The 20,442-nt window shown below is 42.1% G+C and overlaps 1 protein-coding gene across 2 annotated transcripts in view; it reads right to left on the bottom strand.

Annotated features, from left to right (window-relative positions):
* cntn4 (contactin 4) overlaps nt 1–19,563 on the bottom strand; it is a 322,925-nt gene extending 303,362 nt beyond the window's left edge. For both annotated transcript variants that reach the window (XM_054748366.2, XM_054748364.2), the window contains exon 1: nt 19,370–19,563. The gene's annotated coding sequence lies outside the window, so the exon portion shown is untranslated. The remainder of the gene's footprint in view (nt 1–19,369) is intronic.
* Nucleotides 19,564–20,442: the final 879 nt, after the last annotated feature.

Consider the following 20,442-nt stretch of genomic DNA (forward strand, 5'->3'; position numbering starts at 1 on the left):
GCCCTGCTGTGAGACCTGTGCATCCATCCCACTTCCTGTTTTATTTTGGTGTCACCTCTCCAGTGTCAGTTCTGTTTCCTGTTCCTCATCACTCTGATTTTTCCCAGCTGTTCTTGTGTGTATTTAACCAGCTTCTGTTCTCTTTCCATTGCCAGTTCGTTAGTTTTCATTCTCTCGTTCCAGCCAGGCATGAAACTACTGATCTCTGGGTCCTTCGACTCAGTTCTGTTTTTTGATCATTTTTTGATCCTAAGTTAAATAAGCCTTTGCCTAAATAAAGCCTTGTTTTGCCGAACTCTGCATTTGGATCCAGTTCTTCATATCAGCTCTGACACGTAAAGATAAAGGTACAGCCTGACTGCTTTCTACCACCTAGAAAACATAATTTTTTTTTTTTTTAGAAAATTTCTTTCCTTTTTGTCTTCATGAAGAGGGATTTGTCATGTTTCATTTAATTGTAGTTTTACTTGTGTTCGGAGCACGTAAAAAAAGGTTTATATGGTCCGCAGTTTTGTTAGAGGTGCAGTTTAACTCATTCACTGCATTTTTTTACTATGTGGGCAGACCGTGAGAACAAACATCTCAGCTCAAAAGCCGATCTTCATCCGCACGCGTCACACATCATGTGATCAGGAAGCAGAAAATCCATGTGTTAGGAGATCGTTTTGGGCCGCTGCTGTAAAAAAAAGTGAGGAGCAAACCGGAAAAGCTTCTGCCGATCTTAATTCAACAACGGATTATGAAAGAACGGATAACACTCAAGGCGCGCAGATTCTTCCTGATGTAAGACGTGAGTCTCCGCTTTGTTTTGGTAGTTTTGGCGTCGTCATCATCCTAGCGCGCAACATTCTGGGACTCTTGAAAAAACAGTAAAAACGGTGAGAAACGCTGGCAGCGAACAGCTTTACTGATTTACTGGCAGTGAATGAGTTAATTAGCCTAGTGAACTAGACCAAATTCTTGCTTTGCAAAGTTAAATAATACATTTATTTAGTCTGGCTTGCCAGGCTATGAGTTAATGACATTTATTGATAAATATAGGGCATACATTTTGATGCTAAACCTTTTCAGCCACAAATTAGGGGGCACATGGGCTCCAGCATGGATTTTTTTAACTCATTGGTTTTTTTAATATAATTTACATGTTACATTTTAATGGATTTTATATATGACAAGTGATGCATCTGTGCCTGAATCATATTTTTATTTTTTTTTATTTTATAAATATGAACTAAATGTTTTAAGGTTGAAACAACATTCCAAAATGCCAGCAGTTGCTCAGAGGTGTAATGATGTATATTTCTATTTCTGAACTCTGAAAACTTAAGAACTTAAGAAAATGTTTGTTTCCTGTTAAAATAAGCAAACACCTCTCATTTGTCCTAGTGGTTTTAGATGACACGTAAGCTTGAAATAACAAACCTACATGTGATAGCTGCTATTGATCGTGTTTAATGAGTCTTTTTATTGCAGGAGGCAGGAATGTTGAGCCAACCCAGACTCGCACCCACGTTCATCAGGAGCTGTTACGCAAGTTCCTTGTGCTGCCAAAATGTCTAATTTTTGTTCCAGTTTTGTTTATATTTTAATAATTATATATCACATTTATTAAATTATCATCACTTTGTATCTTAGTTTATCTAGCTCTAATGTGATTAATTAAATTAGCACCTCACTGTTAAAAACTAATTTTAAATTCAAATTCAAATGTGTATTTAAATAGTTATTGACATGATCAAAAAACAGAAAATGTATAAATTGAGACTTATTTAATTAGTAAAACACATCAATAAGTGAAGGAGGAATCATTCAAAGGCACATTCTTTTGGAAGCTCCTGACGACAGCACAAGACACCAGAGGATCACCTACGACTGAGAGAACAGCCAACATCAGTAAATCAACTAATGAAATCAGGGCAATTTTAGTGAGATGTTTTTGATAGTGTAACATAATTGAACACATTACAGAATAATTTTCTAATGGGTTAATTTTATTTATAACATGGGCGTTTCTCTGCAGCAGACAGAAACTTTAGCTCAGGGTAGGTGACTGTGTCCTCAGAAGTTGCTATCCAGCATTTTTCAGTTGTTTCCCTGCTTCAACACGGTTGATTCAGCGGTTCAGCGGCTCAGCAATTTGCTGCTGAATAAAATCAGGTGTGTTGAAGCAGATACAACTCTAAAACATGCTGGATAACAGCTCTCTAGGGCCATGGAGCCGAACCCTGCAGTTATTCTAATGCTATGTCTAACGGCCACCTACCATTCAGAGCTGGTAGCCTGGCCTGCCAGACTCCTCTGTTTAATTCTGCACAGAGAAAGGGTCTGGGAACTCTCCTATTCAAATAACCCCACCCCGTCAGAATTCTAACCGAGCCAATCAGTGCTGAGTAGCGTACGTCACACACCACAACACAGAGTTTGTCATAAACATGGTGACTGAAGTGGAGTGCGCTGAGGCTCTTTCCTCTGTTCTAAATGATTTGAACATGTCTTTAATACAACAAGTAGAAGCGCTAAAAGCATTTCTTCTTAACGAAGATGTTTGCGCTGTCGCCAGACTCCAGATGCCAGATTTTTACTACAGCTAAAAAAAACTACAATGTCACGGACGTCACACACAGCGGCGCTCAGTTTCTCATAAACAACGAAGACAGCGGCAGAGTTTGCTGCAACTCTTTCCTCTGTATTAAATTACTCAAATGTCTTTAAAACCACAAGCAGAAGCGCTAAAAGCATTTCTTCTAAAAAAAATAAAAGATGTTTGCGCCGTTGCCAGACGCTATTTTTTTTACTACAAATAGAAATCTACAGCGTTGTGCGGTACAGTCAGGATTTCCATCTTTTTTCTGATTGGTCATTTTGAGCTGCCTAGTCCCGCCCCTCAAGTTCCTCTCTGCCTGTGAGTTACCAGACTCATTCTCTGTGCAGTATTAAACAGGACGAGTCTGGTAGGGCAGGCCACAGAGCTAGTCCTGCTGGGTCGGCTCCGGTGGTTTCAGGCAACTCACAAGCTCCAAACAATAAGGCTCAGGTCCAGGGGCGGCGTTAGGCCCGGCTACTTGGGCTCAAGCCCCGAATGTTTTATGAAAAGCCTCGGATCTAAAACATGGAAGTAACGTGCAGTACCAAAGTCCAACAGAGAGGGAGCAGCTGGCAGTAGTTTGTATACAGCCTGCCTGAGCCTCCACCACTGAAGAAGCCCTTCAGCAGCCGGCTTCTTCTGCAGTCTCTGCCTGAAACGCATGAGTGAAGATGGACATAAGGATGTTTTTTTAGACAAAAGGTACCGTGACAGAACCCCAGCTTTGATGAAACTGGTGTTGACTCAGGTTTGTGAGTCTTATTTGAAAATATTTGTGATTTGTAATATATATGTTGTTGACTAGTGCGTCACGTGTGTGTGTGCGCGCACGCATGTGTTAAGCCCCGGATCTTCTTCAGTCCTAAATCCGCCCCTGCTCAGGTCCACTTGTCTCCTTCAAATAGACTTGGTCCCTTTCTTCTCAATTATCTGGGAAAGGAGGGTGAAAAACGTCCTCCACATCAAATGACTACTCAGAGTGAAAAGAGCTAACGTCGCCTTGTTACCCATCCGCCTTCATCACTTCCGCAGCCCCGCCCTCTCAGTCCACCGGGCAACACCTACTAGTGTAATATTTTTCAAAACTTAAATGAGAGTGGAGAAGGACTCTGAGGCAGGTTTGAGCAACTCTTTAAGTCTGAAGTGATATCCTTAAAGGTAGTGGCCAGACTCAGCATTAAAATTGTAGAAATACAGTAAAACTACACTTTACTATCTATATAAATATGAACTGTGTTCAGTTTTTCATTTTGTTAAGGAATTTAGTCATAACTCATTACAGAAAATCAAAATTCCCTCCTCCAGGCAGCAAAGAACCGTGTTTTGCTTACGTCATTCACACACGTCATACTAGGTAGCTGCTGTTGCTAGCATGGTAAATCACTGTATTTTGTTTACTATCGTGTTCCTTATTAAAACAGAAAATTGCGTTTACAGCTGCAGCTAAACGTCTGAGCCACATGTCCGTGTCCTAGCCTCTGGCCAATTTCTTTAACTCCTGTGGTGCATTAGCGGAGAGGAATTTTGAATCTGATAAGCAACTAAACAACCATAGATAACTTCTTTGGATCTAACATTTTAAATTAGTTGACTTACTTTTAAACTTGAAATTTGCCCCTGAAGTAGCTGCCGGCTTCTGATCTGCCATCCTTTTGAAAATACTGCGGTATATTCTGGGTAATTTTTGACCAAGGCTAGGCTACAAGACACCTCCCGTGTTTCCTTGCTCAGCTAGCTAAACGGCTAACAAACGGAGAACACACGCCTCGGTAGAACATGAACACTGGAACACGTCTTGGTGGCTCCTGATGACGTATCTCCTAGGCAACTGGGGCGGGGCCAAGACATCAAGGTGAGGTTCCTTGGCATTGAGAAACACCCCACTATCCAGCATGTTTTAGTTGTTTCAATACTTTTACACACATGGTTTTAATCAGAAGGTGATTAAAAGTATTCTGCACAGCTTGATGAGCAGCTGAGAAGGTAATTCAATCATTGCATCAGATGTGTTGAAGCAGCTCGTCAAGTTCTGCAGAAGACTGTTAATCACCTGTTAAAGCTGTGAAATAACCAAAACATGCTGACTAATGGCCCTCTGGGACAGAGCTGCCTACCCAGATCTAGAATCTTCTGATCCATTACTGGCAAAGTTGCTCAGAGCTGACTCGTTTATTTTGTCACATGCACTGCAGTACCCAAATCTGACCACAGGATGTCAATCTCACTTCATGCACCTTTTAGCTAATTACATAATTCTATAAATGTGGTCCAGTTTCACAGTCTTAGGCATGTTTGTTATAGTCTGTATTGATGCTAAAATTATAAAGTGATTTTGGTGATTCTGGTCCATTCATTTTTTCCCATAATTTCTAATCATCAACAGCGAAATGCTGCCACATGTTGACAAACTGATTGCTGCAGTCTTTTTAAAACAATAACTCTGGATATTGTTGGCTTTACATAATCAGGAAACACCTAGAAAGTTCATGGTTGATATTTTAATTAGGAGACTTCCTTTACTCTACATGGAAAGCTAATGGATCATTTCTTAAGCAAGCTGAACACGAATCATTCTTTTGAGATCCAGCAGGAAAAAATAAGTATTATTAAGGAGAGCAATTCGACAAAGCTAGGGTACTCAAAAACTTTTCTGACATCCAATTTTTTTTTTACTTTTAAAGGATCAAACTTTATTGTTTGCAAATGGTAAAAGTTATTTCTACACTCTGGTACACCAAGCCTGAGCCAATATCAAAGAGTAGGCAGAGGAGGGGTTAAGTGTGTAACTATCTAAAGTCTCTAAGTTGAGAAAAATAATCCTGTAACGGTAAAAGGCACAGAAGTCATTACTAATTTATATTAATCTGTGAGCCGAAGTAGAATATCATCAGCATATGGGGAGATTTTACAGGACTTTGGCCATTCACAATTGTGATTACTGGGTTAATTCAGCCGAGTGTTCAATAACTAATGAAAATAAGAGTGGAGGGTAGTAGAAGTAGTAGACTGCATCCTATTGAAGTTGTATAATTTTAAGATTTTGCCCATTTAGTAATAACTGTTGCTCTGATCTGTTTAATAAGGATGGTGAGATGAAATTATTCCACAATCCAAACAACATGACATAGAGCCATTTTTCTTTTCAACGAGTTGCAAGTAGAATTCAGAGATTAGTATTACATGATTTTTTTATCCATAATCAAAATACAACCTGCTGAAACATTTGAGTGCAATCCTGACCAAATTCCCTCCTGAGTCTTGTGATCAATGGGATTCTTCCTAAAATTCCTGCAACAGCCCTTGGACAAGTTGTACATGTTGTTTGTTCAATAAAAACATCCGCCCTGTTGACAATCCTTTGTTGCCAAAATAGTTACAATCCTTTCAGTTAGATAAGAAACTTCAACAATAAGTTTTATGACCACTTTTCTTCCATATTTCATCCTAATTCCTTCCTCTTACTTATCACAGTTCCCTTCCTTTAGTATAATCAGGCCACACTGTTTACTGTGATGCTCCTATTGTGTTCAGAAGGCGTTAGTATGACCCAGTCAGCTCCTGACGGGGAACATTTGAAGAGAAACAACAATGAAATCTTTCAGGTAATTGCTATTTTGCAGCTTTGAAATATTCAGAGGAAACTGTGTGAGTTTAAGTAGCAGAACAGGATTATTTCCACGGATTTTGTAACACTTTTCTGAGCCCCTCGGTTCGGTCCTTAAATCTCGATTCAAGGAAGACAAAACACTGATACCCAAAGGGGAGTGCAGATTTATTAAGTGCTTCTGTTGTGTTCAATCGGGGACAAAAGACAAGGGAAACACCCAGTGAAGAATAATAAAGCTTTGAAAATGTGCTCTTGAGGGTCTTCAATAACATTTGAGAGGGGTGAGCTGTATCAGCAAGAAGAATCCGGCCTCACTCTGAGCTCACTCATGTTTTCAGGCCTTATGTAAGAACATTTAATAATGCAGCAGTCCCAGCGCTCCCATCCCTTGCTGAAGTTGGTTGCTGTGTGGCGTTGCTCTTATTAAGCACTCAATTAAAGCCATTCCCAAGGAGAGGCGGTGTGCAACATTGTTTGAATTAGGAAACATTGCTGGCTCAGACTGTCTGTGAAGGCATACCTCAGAAGAGGGCAGCGCCTTGAAACCAGAAGCCCAGAAGTGACAGAGCATCGAAGCAAATGCAGGAAAATGATTCTAATGTGATTGGATTACAAATATGGCATTTAGAGACGCAATAAAGGCAGATAAATGGAGCAGGAAATGGAAACGTCTCATAGATGTTTTTTATTTATCTAAATATTCAAAAATAACTCCGAGATGGGAACGTGCAGACGATACTTGTGAGCTCTGTTATAGACACAAGTTCTTGGCAGCTCAGGGCTCCAAATACACAGAGCCGTGCTGATGCTCTTTACAATGAGACGTACTTTAGAGTTTTCTGAACACTTCACACTAATCTGAATGAGTAAATCTCCATCAGTTTGATCACTCAAATTCATCAGTAGTGAGAGGAAAACAGATGAAAAATGTATTCACTCTTCATCTTAATTGCATTTGCTGAGTTTGATTCCAGAGAGCTGTTTTTTATAACTCCAGCAGTCACTGGGGACAACCAGGACAGGTCTCCAGTCCATCATAGGGACACTTAAAGACACTTAAGGACAATTCAGAGACACCAATTAATCAAAAACCCACACATGTACATGCACATGCACCCCTTGTGCAGCAGTACCTGGACAAGAGTGAATGGGGTGTGAATGGGGAGCATGAGTGGGTGTCTGGCATGCATTTTTGTAAGTCTTTGTTGTATGTGTATGTGTGAGTATGAGGGAGGGAGTGTGTGACTGTGTCTGTGTATGACTTTATATGTCAGGTGGGGCCTTTGACTCCTCCCCTTTCCTGGGACTTCTTTTGATGCTATACATCTTTGCCTCCCCTCCCCCTGCCACACCTGGTGTGAAGTGCAGTGCCTTGGTCTGTTTGAGTGTTCGTGGCTCCCGGGTCAGGGGGTTTAAGATTTTTGGAGTCTGTCTGATCAATCCCGGTGGCTGTCTGGTGGGTCTGGGTCCCTGGGCTCTGCTGGGTCCCCAGTGGGGGTGGTCGCCCCTGGGTCCCGGGTCGCTGGGTTCCGGGCTCAGACAGCTAGGGGATGGGAGGCTGCAGGCGGGCCTGTGGGCTTGCCGCTGATATCTCCCCGGACTCTGCCAGCTGCTGGCTGTAGCCCCCCGGGGCGATCCTCTGCCCCTCTCGAGGGAGGCAGGGGCTTTTCTGGTTACAGTCTCCCTGAGGTCCCTGTGCTCTGGGGCAGCTCCTGGATCTCTGGGACTTGGAGCTCCCTCCATCTCCTACACAACTTTGGGGGCAGATCTGTGGCCCCTCACACTCTCTATTGGACGCTCCTATAGAGAAACCTTACATAAACAAGCGCGTGTACACACACAGGTGCTCACATGGTGCTCTCATAAGTATGGACTTGGGCACGTTCAACACATGTCTTAAGGCTATGGTGGGCACTTAATGCACTGTGATTTATTATCGTGTGATTGTTCAGTTAAACAATGTTGATTTTATATTTCTTCATCAAGTTGACGCAGTGATAGCTTGCTCCTGTTATATTGTTGTGTGTCCCTTTTCTGCAGGTCTAGAAGCAAACTCTTGTTCAGGATTTTGAACAAGATACAGCTCTTCACTGGTAGCCAGTCCATAGCTGTCAGGAGGGGAGTGATAGGCTACTACTTATGGTATGTGATCCGAAAATAAATCTGGCAACAGCTTTTTGGCAATTCACTAGATGCTGTATGCTACCTCTGGGCCCCGTTTAACAGGCATATACAGGTGCTGGCCAGTAAATTAGAATATCATCAAAAGGTTGAAAATATTTCAGTAATTCCATTCAAAACGTGAAACTTGTACATTATATTCATGCAATGCACACAGACCAATGTATTTCCGATGTTTATTACGTTTAATTTTGATATTTATAGGTGACAACCAATGAAAACATCAAATCTGGTATCTCAGAAAATTAGAATATTCTAAAGGCCAATGAAAAAATGTTTGTTTCTCTAATGTTGGCCAACTGAAAAGAATGAACATGAAAAGAATGTGCATGTATAGCACTCAATACTTAGTCGGGGCTCCTTTTGCCTCAATAACTGCAGTAATGCGGCGTGGCATGGACTCGATCAGTCTGTGGCACTGCTCAGGTGTTATGAGAGCCCAGGTTGCTCTGATAGTCGTCTTCAGCTCCTCTGCATTGTTGGGTCTAGCGTATTGCATCCTCCGCTTCACAATACCCCATAGATTTTCTATGGGGTTAAGGTCAGGCGAGTTTGCTGGCCAATCAAGGACAGGGATACCATGGTCCTTGAACCAGGTGCTGGTGGTTTTGGCACTGTGTGCAGGTGCCAAGTCCTGTTGAAAGGTGAAGTCTGCATCCCCATAAAGTTGGTCAGCAGCAGGAAGCATGAAGTGCTCTAAAACTTCCTGGTAGACGGCTGCATTGACCCTGGACCTCAGGAAACAGAGTGGGCCAACACCGGCAGATGACATGGCACCCCACACCATCACTGACGGTGGAAACTTTACACTGGACCTCATGCAACGTGGATTCTGTGCTTCTCCGCTCTTCCTCCAGACTCTGGGTCCTTGATTTCCAAAGGAAATGCAGAACTTGCTTTCATCAGAAAACATAACTTTGGACCACTCAGCATCAGTCCAGTCCTTTTTGTCCTTGGCCCAGGCGAGACGCTTCTTGCGCTGTTTCTTGTTCAAGAGTGGCTTGACACACGGAATGCGACACCTGAATCCCATGTCTTTCATGAGTCTCCTCGTGGTGGTTCTTGAAGCGCTGACTCCAGCTGCAGTCCACTCTTTGTGGATCTCCCCCACATTTTTGAATGGGTTTGTCGTCACAATTCTCTGCAGGGTGCGGTTATCCCTAGAGCTTGTACACTTTTTTCTACCACATTCTTTCCGTCCCTTCGCCTGTCTGTTAATGTGCTTGGACACAGAGCTCTGCGAACAGCCAGCTTCTTTAGCAATCACCTTTTGTGTCTTGCCCTCCTTGTGCAAGGTGTCAATGATTGTCTTTTGGACAGCTGTTAAGTCAGAAGTCTTCCCCATGATTGTGGTGCCTTCAAAACAAGACTGAGGGACCTTTTAAAGGCCTTTGCAAGTGTTTTGAGTAAATCAGCTGATTAGAGTGGCAGCAGGTGTCTTCTATATTCAGCCTTTTCAGAATATTCTAATTTTTTGAGATACCAAATTTGGAGTTTTCATTAGTTGTCACTTATGAATATCAAATTTAAATGTAATGAACATTGGAAATACATTGGTCTGTGTGCATTGCATGAATATAATGTACAAGTTTCACGTTTTGAATGGAATTACTGAAATATTTTCAACCTTTTGATGATATTCTAATTTACTGGCCAGCACCTGTATAGTTGACAATTGTCAGCATAGAGATGGAAACTAATGTTATGTTGTCTAAACAACAGTCCCAGTGGTAGCAGATAGAGGGTCAACAGGGGGCCCAAAACAGAGCCCTGAGGAACCCCCCACCTAAGCTTAGCATTTCCTGAAGAATAAGTGCTGAGGGAAACAGAGAAAGTCCTATCCAAAAGGTAGGACCTCATCCACTCTAACGCAGAACCAAAAGGCCCCACCCAGTGTTCCAGTTGATTCAATAGAATCTGATCGTCAACAGTATCAAAAGCTGCTGTTAAGTAGCCTAGTGAACTAGACCAAATTCGTGCTTTGCAAAGTTTGGACTAGGCATGCTCCATTGGAACCTCCGCAGCTTCTACCAGGACTCTGGCTGGCCAATCACAGCTCTCTAGAGGGGTTTCAAACACATAAAGAGCTGTGATTGGCCCATAATGGTGGGCCAATCATAGTGCTTTATCTGCTTAGTGAACAAATCACAGAGCTTTATCCGCTTTGTGGGCCAATCAGGGCACTCTATGTGCCTGGTGGGTGGGATGATGCAACAGAGTGAAACAAGAGTATGTCACATTCATTGTCCAGTGGAATGCGGAGATCATTTGAAAGACAACGGTAGAACCCGCCCCACAACCGAGAGCCGTCAATGGAGCGTTGCCAGACTAAATAATACATTTATTTAGTCTGGCTTGCCAGGCTAGCTGTTAAGTCCAGCAGCAGCAGAACCACAGCCTCACCCGCATCAGTTGCTAAAAACATATAAATTAAAAAATTTTATGACAGCAGTTTCAGTGCTGTATCAAGGCCAAAAACCAGACTGAAATGGTTCCAATAAGTCATTTTGGGCAAGAAAAGACTGAAGCTGCAGATAGACAACACTCTCCAGTGTTTTAGCACAAAATGGCAAATATGAGACTGGCCTATAGTTGGAAATGGTTTCCGGATCAGACTCATTTACCCCATGAAATACCTATTTTCTTCAACACAAACATCAAAATGGCTTAATTATAGAATTATAGTAACTTGGTTTTGCTACAAAACATTTCAGAGAAAATTGGGAACTTTGCTTTTTAGAAAATATAAAATTACAACAGTGTAGTACCGTATTTTCCAGACTATAAGTCGCATTTTTTTTTCATAGTCTGGCCAGTCCTGCAATTTATACTCCGAAACCACTTATATACCAACTTATGTAGGCTATACCGCGCTGCTGCGGGCCGGCTCCGGACCTTGGTTTTGTTGTTTTTAGTACTTTTGTGTAAAAAGAAGCAGGCCATATTTAGTATTCAGAAACGTTACATGCAAACTGCCAATGACCTGAGGTGTTTGCCTTACAGTATTATTCTGTTTTTAATAAAAGTTTTAAATGTGCAGCGTTATTGAACTCATCATAGAGGTCCAATGTTCCTTGAATGCACCACAAGTGGTGCGAGAAGCCATGTGTGAGTGCGACGCTGCCTGCCAGTGCCAGCCGAGCTCAGCTGCCGAAATGCGGCAGGATGGCAGAAGGAGTGGTCGCCCTTTACGTAGCTCTGGTAGCTATCTCAAATAATGGACTTGTGAAAACCCACAAAAGGTTTGATTGGTCATTGGGGGTAGCATGATCATGCTGCACGCACATGCACAGATCATTTTCTTTCTGATCTTCTGGAAGGAAGGACGGACTTGTCGCTTCAGATGCATTGCTAATCTGCAGGTAATGTTGGCTACAAAGTTGTAGTCAAAGTAGCTGAGGGGGGTCAGAAATGTCGCCAGATTTGTCGCTAGGCGCTTTTTTGAAAAAAAGTTGTTAAGGGGGTCTGAAAACTCGTTGGAAATGGCGACAAAGTCGCTAAGTTGGCAACTCTGAATGTATCTCCTCGCTGTGCATCTTTTTAAAGGTGCTTTATGTAGAAATGAGGTTAAAATAACATCCTGTGGTAAAATCTGGTTAGTGCAACCACTTTAAACAACTCTGGAGCTTTTTGCCGGCCATTGTTAAAATACAATTGTGGACGCTGCAGTATTAGCTTGCAGATGACACGGTAACCACGCCCTCACTGATGGTAAACAGTAGCTATGTCCCTCCTTCCTTTGTTTTGACAGGAGAAAAATCAACAATCCCTCCAGCCAGCCGGATGTGAAATACATTTCAGTATAACCTTCCTTCAAAATGACAGAAACATTAGACTCTTTTGGGATTTTCTCACTGTAAATGTCTTTCTACATTCTTACATACTGCACCTTTAACATGTTAATCTAATAGCTGGAATGCCTCCTTAGTTGTCTTTTTGCTTGCTTAGTATGAGGATTGCTGTAAAGACTCTGACACAAGTCAGTGACTCGATGCAACCTGCTGGGTTCCTTACATAGGAAACTTTTTTCTGATTGGCTTAATGAACTGACCTGTATTGGAATGTTTAATATGTGAAGTGCCTTGAGACGACTCTTGTCAAAACATATTACTGAGCTTCAAACACAGCACATAGGGAAGCATGGTGCTGTGGACATCTTGCAACTCGTTCAGGGGTCAGACTAACCCCAAAATTCCACTACCTCCGCTCCGCCCTGCCCCTGCCTTCCACTCGCTTCCGAACTCAATTTTTACTGGTCTACAATGGCTCTGCTCCGGTGCGGAGACCTGAGGTGCGCAAACAGGCATGCGCGGGATTTTCGAGATCTTGCGATACAGTCCGAGCAATAAACGCGGAAGTTATATCCGAACACCTGTTGTGTGGGAGAAGCATCGGCATGAACAGTTTAATCTGCCCATCATTTGTGTTGAGAGATCAGCCGTGTTTGGATCAACAAAGTGTGACTACTTTGATAGTAGAAACTGTATTTATGGCTTACTTTTGTGCATTTAAAGTTCAACCGCCATTGATAGTTGTTAAAAGTTGTTAAACAAAAAACGCTTTTTGTTTATCGATTTATTGTGAAATAACGGAAGTTGTGCTTGCTCCATTTCCTGTTGGGCGGTTGTGATTTCTGTCCATTGACTGCGGAGGTGCTTCAGCGTCCAGCAAAAATAGAATCGATCCTATTTTTGCCGGCTGGTGGAACGGCGGGCGGCACACTGTGCCGCACGGCTGAAGTAGTGGAACAGCTCTGATTGACTACAACGGGACCGATTTTGCTGCGGAGTTCGTGCCGGAGCGGAGGTAGTGGAATTTTGGGGTAACTCCCCAGCAAGCCCAAAGCACTGGCGGCTTCTGGGCGTGGCCTGGAGCAGGAGCTGACACCCTGCTTTTAGGCTTCTAAACATAATTTTGAACATTTTGTAAAAATGTCAAAGTGACATCCTCACATGGCTTTAACCGCTCCTCCAACTCATTGAATTATAATAACCACAAACATTCCTCTTGGATTTCCAAATGGATTCGTTCACCGTCCTGACTGGGAAATTTCCCTTTAAGGGATTTCAAGCAACAGGTTGGCTATATTGTGTGGGAAGATGTCTGTCAGTAAAAGCATTTAAGTATAGCAGGAAGCTGTGTTTTAACAGGATTAAAAGCAGTATAGAGTTACATTTCACTTAAGAAATTGATTTTTAAATCAATTTTTTTTTCATTTATTTTTTTGTCTGGGCAGCATAAAAAAAGTTTCTTCTTTGATTAAGAAACCTGACAGTGAAATAAATGCTGGGGGGGAAACATAAAAAGAAAAAAATAAGAAAAACATGTATGTAGAGACTGGAAAAATTGCACATTCATCAAATAATATTTGTCAAATATTCTTATGATTAAATATATAATTTTAATATTTAGTTGATTTATTAACTCCCTTAATAAGTGAAGATTGTAAAAGATAAAGAAGTCACATTAATTGTAAAAAGTAACACACCTAAACAAGCGAACACATGTTTTTGAGTGATTGCCACTCTATTCTGTGTAGCACGGTAAAAGAGAATCCTGTCAGCAATTTTGTGTAAATAACCAGAATGTGGTGTTGGTACATGGCAGGGTTAATAAAAAAATGACTTAAATATCCAGATTAACCCTAAAAAACTACATTTACATTAGAGGAAACTATATACTACAACTATAATAAAGATCACAAAGATAAATATAAACTCATTTTAGTCAGACTAAATAAAACACCGGAGCAGGAATGGGCCGGTTACCGGTTTAAAGGTATACTCTGGTTTTATAGACAGAGGAGGCTGGCAGCCACTCTCTCTCTTACTCCAAGGTGCATGTTCTAAACATCACTCTTGTAGCCACAAATTAAATTTTCTCTGGTTGTTTGTACAACCACACACAGCGCAACATCTTCCAAGCCACACGAGTACATATTTCAGTGGTAAAACAATTTAAAAAACCCTCTTCAAATGTTCAAATAAACTGGTAATAGTAACAAAACCTTAACATGTAAACCAATGGGTATGTGGTAATTCCAGTATCTTACCAGATGTTGCTCACATCATTGTTTCATGTTTCTTATTTTCATAAGAAACATGAAACATAAGGTGGATAAAAGACACCTGTCCACAACCTCAAACAGTCACACTCCAAACTCCACTATGGCCAAGACCAAAAAATGCTAACAGTAGCTTTGCCAACGTTAAGTTCAAGTTACCAAGTTTAAATAAACCAAAAATAACAGCAAACAGACCAGCACAGAGAGACGGCTACCACCAAAACAGCTCTAGTAATGTCTGAAAGAAGCTCCTTTATGAAGGGAGAAACGCTCCCGGTGATTTTCTACATCTGCCGTAGAGACGAAGCAGCGCATCTGACCCCGGAAGTTGTTGTCCGTTGCCGGGAGACGAAGGCGGGCAAAACAGGAAAGGAATCTAGTAGTGGACGGACATTGTTCCGGGTCTTCGGTATTTGGTGGAGATGTTAGTGAAGGCGGAGAAGAGGGCGAACTAGAGGAAAAACAGGCAGATTCCTCCTCTCTTTACAAACTCCTGGGGATGCAACAAGTGGGCGTGGTGCGTCGACTGCCGGATCTGACGTCGACGAATTTTTAGAATCGAGCCGTCGACGTCATCGAGGCTTCGCTACAGCCCTACAAAATAGATCTTTATGGTAAACATTCTACTCATCATATTTGAAGGAAAAAGAATGCTGAGTTGCATCCAAAGAACACCATACCTACTGTAAAGCATGGGGGTGGAAACATCATGCTTTGGAACTGATTTTCTGCAACGGGACCAGGACGACTGATCCATGTAAAGGAAAGAATCAACCGGGCCATGTATCATCAGATTTGGAGTGAAAACCTTCTTCCTTCAGCAAGTGCATTGACGATGAAACATGGCTGGGTCTTTCAGCATGACAGTGATTCCAAACACACAACCCGGGTCATGAAGGAGTGACTTCATTAGAAGCATTTTAAGGTTTTGGAGTGGCCTAGCCAGCCTCAAGATCTCAACCACAGAAAATCTGTGGAGGGTGTTAAAAGTCTATATTGCTTAGTGACAGCCCCAAAACATCACTGCTCTAGAGGAAGGGGACAAAATGCCCGCAACAGTGTTGAAAACCTTGTGAAGACTTACAGAAAACATCTGACCTTTATCATTTATAACAAAGTATTGGGATGGACTTTCGTCATTGACCACATACTCATTTTCCACCATAATTTGGAAATAAATTCTTCAAAAATCAGACAATATAATTTTCAGGATTTATTTTCCTGTTAACTCATAGTTGAGGTGTACCTACGGACAAAATTACAGGCCCCTCTCGTCTTTATAGTTGGGAGAGTTAGCACACTTGGAGGCTGACTAAATCATTTTTTTGCCTCAATGTATAATCGCCATTTTACTGTTATGACTTATTATTGTTATTGCAAGATATTTAACACGTTGTTGCATTAAACTTTCTCATTAACTCACTCACTGCCAGCCATTTCCTGATCGCTAACGGCCTTCGCTGCCAGCGTTTCTCGCCGTTTTTACTGTTTTTTTAAGAGTCACAGAACGTTGCGCGCTAGGATGATGTCAACGCCAAAACTACCAAAACAAAGTGGAGACTCACCTCTTACATCAGGAAGAATCCGCGTGATTCGAGCATTATCCGTTCTTTCATAATCCGTTGTCGAATTGTGATTGGCAGACGCTTTTCCGGTTCGCACCTCACTTTTTTACAGGAACGACCCAAAACGATCTCCTAACACATGGATTTTCTGCTTCCTGATCATGGCACGTATGCGGATGAAGATCGACTTTAGAGCTGATATATTTGTTCTCTCGGCGGGGGGGCTCGTTCCGACTCCCGCACAGTAAAAAAAAATGCAAATGACGACTTTAGTCGTCATCGGCAGTGAATGAGTTAATGCGAAACAGTGTCTTATTAGAACAAGTTCATATAATGAGAAACATTCTCATTAACATGAAATACCGATCCTTTATTTCTTTCCTCACAATGTTAGCAATACTCTTCCATAATTATTCATCCTGGACCAATAAATCCGATTTAAACAATTGAATGTGATATTAAAGAAATTCTGGTTGAGCCTGTGGTTTGATTCACTTCCAGGGGAACCTAATGACTACGATTCATCACAAATGGAAAGCTCCAAACGAATGCAACAAGTCTTACCAGCTTGTGTCCCACCAGACTCTCCAACGTGTTCCTGTTCAGTTTTAACAAGAGACCAGCTGTAATGTTTGAACTCATATGAGTCACTCTGGAGTCAACAGTTCAAAAGCTCTCGTACTGACGGATCTTGGACGCTGGTCAATTCAGACACACACACACACACACACACACACTCCTCACCAACTCGCCCTTTCAGGAGCCGTTCCTGAAGAGACATGAAATAAAAATGACCTTGATGACACGTTTTTTCGAAAGGCGACTTCCGGAGGAAAGCGTTGGATGAATGTTTTATGTGGTGCCTCTAAAAGTGCCAATCCCGGGTATTTCTTCATGTCAGTGCTGTGCCCCGTCAGTCCTGACAGGCTTGTTGGCTGGTGGCACGTGGCCAGCCACCAAGGGCTGCTTTCTTCCAATCCTGATCCTCATTGAACAACAGATTCAAAGCTGCTCCGGCAAACAGCAGCATCTCTTAATGTTACTAACACTTGTGCCACAAGAGCTGACGCCAACAGGTGCCTGACAGCATGCAGCTATGATGACGCAGCATCTTTAACCGGGAGGCTTTGGGCTATTTGGTATTTAAATCAGCGCATCCATTTGTCAGCCCATTTACAGAATCTTTCTGCTTAGATTTCAGAAGAGTGCAAATTTCTCCTTTCGAGCTTTTGAGGAGATGTTTTGCTGCCGTGTTCAGAAGAGCTGAGGATTAATCCCCATCGCTGAATCCTTGTAGGATGAAGTAATTCTCTCTTTTTTCCCCCTTTAGAATAAGTTCAACTCTTGTCCAGTCAGATTACAAGTCTGTGGAACAGATCGCTCGCAGAGCAGCTCACATGGTGCTGTGAATACACCAACCATTTTTACTGTTTTCTGAACGTTCCCTACTGTATGTTACTGCAGCTGTCGGTCACACACTTAAATTATGCTTTTATTTTGAAGCACGCAGTAGAGTATACTGAACTTCCATCTTTTTACTGATATAGGTGAAATATTTGGAAAACCAGCTCTCCGTTACAAACATGACCTGAGCATGTACACATTTCCACACTTGTGGAAATAACAGTAAAAATGGCTGACTATAACGATATGCTAGTCCTCCATCTTTGATTAAAGGCACAAAGAATTATATTATTTTAGGGTATTTTTTTGATTTCATCCAGCTGATGATTGTGTTTTTTGTTTTGTTTTGTTTTTGTTAGAGGGGGAGGGAGAGGCATCCTTTACTTGAAAAAAATAAAACACATTTTACTCTGATAAATACTGTAGATTGTATAGTACAGAAGGAACAACTATAAATATGAAGATCATTGTGTATAGTCATTTATCATTTTATCATATTTGTTTGTTCTGCAGGACCAAAATATGACACAATAGCTTTAAATCCCTTGTTTGTTTGTTTGTTTGTTTGTTTGTTTTCACAAATGGTGAAAATATTTAAATCACTTTCAAATGTTTTAGTTATTTTTTTGCATATTTTCTTTTTCTTCCAGGGCATCTTATATTGTGAATGGGCTTTAAGGGAAGTTATGTGCATGTGAAGACACTCCAGGCTCTTTTTGTGAACTTGTTTTGAAGGAAAAGGGCTGTCTCCGTTGATGCTGTCAGAGTAATTATTACATCATTATTATTTTTCACTTCTAATATATAAACACTCCTCTCCTGTTACTACAAACCCAACAATCAAGCCACAAGTGATATTGTGAAACACTACTGAAGTGTATAGCTGACTTTACTTAAGCTGTGATGCATCTAACAGAAGCGAACGTTGCAGATGGAGACACAATTTCCCTTCACTACCGTTGGTCTTTCTGTATCGTATTGGTAATATCTCACCGCTGTCTTCTCCTGTCTAAAAGACAAACACAAGCTTGCTGTTTAGTGCAGTCACATATACACCGTTTTAACAGTAAAGCAGATTTTATTTGGCCATTAAAACCAGTAACCGTTTTAGCTCTATAACATGAATTACAGTAACCATAAATAGCAATATTATACTAATGTTACTATTAGTTTTACAGTAAAATGTGGTACAAAGATTTAGTTTTACTTTACAGCAGCTAGTGGATAACTTGTGCCAGAAACAACAACAATCTACAATAATCTGAGGTTCAGTAGATAAAAAAAAAGGGTTGGCTGAGCCTTTAGATGATCTCTCACTTGAATTACTGATTACTTTTGCAGATGGTCTCATTTTGAAGCTTCCTCTGTAAACTGCAGGTGGTGGAAGGTTAGCCTCGCAAGCTGGTAAATACACCACGAAGAAACTCAGAAACAAAACAACTCATTTCAAATCTTTAAACAAATATTTAAACTTTCAAAAAGTCCATAAGCATGAAAAGCATTTCAACTGAAGTGTGTTCCAGTTATTGTTGTTTTTTAATAAATGTATCTGCCCCAGGATAGGGTGGATGTCCCACACCCCACCCGCTGGGAGGTGGTCAGCGAAGCATATTCAACTGAATCCTCTGGGATTATCGGATTGGATGGAAGGGTCAACGTCGGCAGGATACACGAAAATCTGCACAGATGGGAGAGGCGCGCGCCTGCAGATTACTTCGCTTCCATGATAGTCCCACAACAAAGCAGACACGCGCAAATGCGATCAGCGCGCGGGGAAATTCAGAGAAAGCCAATACTGCCACAGCTGCCTCTCTTCCACACACAGACCTAGGTTCTGCTGGGACCTCGGAAAAAAGTTCGGTTTGATGTGTCTGAGCTGGCACTCACTCAGCTGATATGTTGGATATTTAACTCCAAGATGCTCAAGAACGAAGTTCATAAAAAACAAATAATAATAATCTTACCTGTTGTGTGCAGCAGGTTTATTTATGTCTTTGAGGAAATCACAGACTATTCCGTATTGTTGACAGCAAACCAAACTGTGCGCACAGACATCACTGTGGGGTGACGCTTCGGGCCAAAAGCAGAAAAATATAAAACAGCGTCTCCACTTTCTTGGCGCAGAAATATGGTCCTTACAATCGCTCCTTTCCTCCCGAGCGGTGCCGTGCCGAGCCGAGCCGCTACTTCACATCCATCCCCGGCTCTCGTCCCTGCCTCCACTGCGTCTCTCTCGGTGTCAGTGGCGCGAGTCGGTGGCGGAGCGGCGGCGTCTGGCAGGTTGCATTATATCTGGGAAAGTGAAGCCTCGTTGTGCCCACTCGCTCCGATGCGTCAACTCTTCCGCCCTCCCTTCCTAGGTCGTCCCTCCTTGAGCCGTGCTGGAGCGTGGCGCGGAGTGGAGCGGAGCGGGACGCACGTACGCGCGGCCGGCAGGATGAAAGCCAAACAAGGAAAGCGCAAAAGCGAGAGCGCTGTCTTGTCTGTCTCTCCTACCGAGCAGCCTTCTGACTGCTCCGGCCATTCAAGCGGAACAGCCTCCCTCCCTCCCTCCCTCCCTCCTGCTGCCACTCTTCCTCTCCTCCTCCCTCTTTCTCCTCCTTCCGTTGCTGCTGGGATGTCCTAGTAGTAGGAGATGATGGCTCAAATATCGAAAACAACAATCCTGTCAGCAGTCGGATACTAAAAATAACTATTTCGTTGATTTTATTATTGAAATTAAACATAAAAAGTAGTCACGGGTTGTCTGGAAGTGGGTAAGTTACAGGCTGTCTCTTAAATAAGCTTTGCTGTGTTATACCATTGGGTGGTCAGCCTGCTCATTGGGCCACAACAGAAAATGGAGACTGAACACAACTTTGAGAGCTGAAGAATGATGATTTAATTCAAACCAGCACAAGTGATGTACTTCAACTTCATAGCAGGCTTTTTGTCTAAACTCACAGGTGCAGCAAGTGCTATAAATACCATGGTGCAGTGATTGATCATGAACATGGAGAGATGCACTCGTTCCCCCTTCAAAAGGGTTCAGCTCACC

Source organism: Nothobranchius furzeri, chromosome 3 (genome assembly GCF_043380555.1).
Source record: "Nothobranchius furzeri strain GRZ-AD chromosome 3, NfurGRZ-RIMD1, whole genome shotgun sequence".
Lineage (NCBI taxonomy): Eukaryota > Metazoa > Chordata > Actinopteri > Cyprinodontiformes > Nothobranchiidae > Nothobranchius > Nothobranchius furzeri.